The 2933-nt window shown below is 44.8% G+C and overlaps 1 protein-coding gene across 1 annotated transcript in view; it reads right to left on the bottom strand.

Annotated features, from left to right (window-relative positions):
- The window catches only part of trpm7 (transient receptor potential cation channel, subfamily M, member 7), a 53473-nt gene that overhangs the window by 7602 nt on the left and 42938 nt on the right, over positions 1-2933 (bottom strand). The gene's annotated exons all lie outside the window — the stretch shown is intronic.

Genomic DNA, 2933 nt, shown 5'->3' with positions numbered 1-2933 from the left:
TGTGTGTGTGTGTGTGTGTGTGTGTGTGTGAGTGAGAGACCTAGTGGAGGACTAACTGCATGCTGCGACCAGTAATGACATAATAGGCAGACTCCCCCAGGGCTTTTCAGTTTATATATATAAAAAAACAAGCAAAGCAACAATTGTTACACCACCGATACTGAAGTATTCAGCATTGTGACCATGTAAATGTGAACTCTCTGAGTCAAAGTGGGGTTCGGTTGAAGTGAGCACCGAATGATAAGATTGTGCCGGACAGTTTTCCCTCCTCATCCCTCCCGGATTACCTCTTTCCATTCACATGAGGCACCAGACTGTGCTTGACATTCCACACATTTATCGTTTTGCTCTAGTATCTCACCACCACCACTGTTCTGCCTCATCAGTGTGAGCTGATCATATGACTCTCTGTTCCCGCGTCTTGGTCTTGTGAATAATCCTGTTGTACACTTTGTTCACCTCGGCCGACTGATTCCTGTGCTGTGGCCAGCGTGGGTTGCTCTGGCTGTAGGTGTGGAAGACTGAGGTTATTTACTATGGATACTAAATGTTTTTACCATTTTGTCAGTGCGAGACTCCCCACACCCTCAGAAGTTGGTGGTGATCTAAGTGGAGCTAAACAGAGTGAATTCTGGGCATAAATGTATCAAGTGGCCAAAAAGACGTGTGCAGTCTGCAAATACTAGCTAAAACGTATGCCATGGTGTATATTGGTTGTTTTGACTGTGCCCTGGAGGCAAAAAATTACTTGTAAGGAATTTTATCTGGACAAGTTTCAGCGTCATACCACCAACAAACTGGTGTATGAAGAAAATGACAATTTTAGGGACTTTTCTCTTTTTAGGCTCCTTCCTTGATTACAATGCATTCTTAGAATCTGCAAAAGCATTGAATCACACTACAAGGAGCTAACGCCCTGAGTTCTCACAGCTATCACATGCAGACCTCGAGTCATGCCACTCCTCATCATGGGATTGCTAGAGGATCGATTGATGATGAATGGAACAATTGCACTTGAGCCTCAGTTTCATCCAAGGTTGCAATGGAGAATGTGACGTTGTCGTCACGGGGTGTTGAGTTTTGGGTAAATGTGCCATGTTTGGAGCATTACGTAAAGATTATCCATTCCCAGTCAATAGTGAGCTTCAGAACAAAATGAATAGCTGCTTTTATTTCAGAAATGTTTTATGGGGTCCTCCAGGCTGTATATTAAAACCTCTCACTTAAGTGGCATAACTGGCCTGATGGATGTAAATGCAAACAGCAGAGATGAACAACAGAGTTCTTTGTGTGACTTGGTTTGTACTATGAATTAATCCAATGGGATGTGATTATTGTGGTTTTCAATATGGTAGTAATCTGCTCATGAACAGGGGATGCACATGTTGCATGAGCAGATGTAGGGGTGAAGAGGAACTTTGGGTAATTCTGGCCTGCAGGTGCTGCAGTGTATTGGTTTAATGCAAAATTTTTTTTTTTTTTTTTAGTGGGTAGAACATGGCTTCTGCTGCTGGCTCAAAGAAGGCAGCAGCATTCAAGGCAAATGTGGGATGGCTGTTACCGAGTTATTTTTGGGGGAAAGCAGGCAAGAAATTTGGCGCCAAACGTGAGGTATAAAGCTGCCAGCGGGTAACAGCCAGTTGACGCTGGAAAGCAGGTTTGTCAACTCCAGGGAAACGCCAGAAGGAGGCTTTTTAAAAGGGAATCACATAAAATGGGATTATGCTACTGTGCATAATGGAAACTGACCTTGCTTGCATGGCAGCAGTGAAACAGTGTAGAGAGAGGGGGGAGCACAGGCACCTGCACAAAGCACTTTCTGAACTCTGCGGACTAAACACGCCTGAGCTCTATTTATCCATTTGTGGACACCCAGATATTTGAAGCTGCCTACCCTCTCCACTTCGAGCCCTCAGATGAACAGTGGCTGATGAGATCTCCTCTCCTTCCTCTTGTCCACTATCATCTCCTTCGTCTTGTCTGTACTGAGGCTGAGATTATTGTCCTTGCACCATGACACCGCCACCTCCCTCCTGTAGGCTGCTTTGTCCCCGCCAGTGATGCGACCTATCACTGCGGTGTCATCCGCGAACTTTAGGATGATGTTGTCTTTGTAGGAGGTGACACAGTCGTGGGTGAACAGGGTGTAGAGGATGGGACTGAGGATAATCCCTGTGGGGTGTCGATGCTCGTGATAATGCTGACTGAAGTCCTATTGCTAATCCTGACAGTCTGGGGCATACCAGTCAGAAAGTCCAAGAGCCAGTCACAGAGGGTGGGGTGTGTGAGGCGTGTTCTTTTAATTGAGAAGTGAGGACTAGTAAACTAGTAAAATTTATTATGCATTAACGTATCAAAATTAGCATGTGCACATGGATCTTCACTGTTTTGGGAAAACAGAAAAGACTCCCTCAACTTATCGGTATACAATATTTGTATGAAAAGGTACTACTATCTGATTGGTCAAAAACTGTTGGGGAGGAGCCGTGGTTTAGACTTAACTCTCCCGTTATTGGCCCTTTGGTCCGTCCATCGTCCTACGTCCCACGTCCTTTCTGCTCCAATCGTAGAGGACAGCGCCCTGGGAAGGGGAGGAATACTTATACTGCCTTAATTTCTGCATAAACACTCACTTCTTCCTTTGTTTCCAACTAACTGCTCCGTATTAGGCATTGCTTTCCGGTTCCAATTAAAACTGCTCTGCCTGTGTGTGTGCATAATGGTTCTACCTTTGAAGTTTTCTCCTCTTCCTGGCTTCAGATCTAATCTCTGTTTAGTGTCCCAGTGAACCCTAATTCCCCTGGCTTCATCTGCCAGGTGGTGATAGTAAAGTAACTGTGGACTCTCTTCGCCAAAGTTGTAAATCTAATGAGATTCAGTGATTTAGTGAACCAGTCCCTTTGATATTAAACAGTGCTCCAGTTGGCTAACAC

Source organism: Monopterus albus, unplaced genomic scaffold, assembly GCF_001952655.1.
Source record: "Monopterus albus unplaced genomic scaffold, M_albus_1.0 scaffold228.1, whole genome shotgun sequence".
Lineage (NCBI taxonomy): Eukaryota > Metazoa > Chordata > Actinopteri > Synbranchiformes > Synbranchidae > Monopterus > Monopterus albus.
Note: the sequence above shows the minus strand (reverse complement) of the source record. Positions and strands in the feature narration are given on the sequence as shown.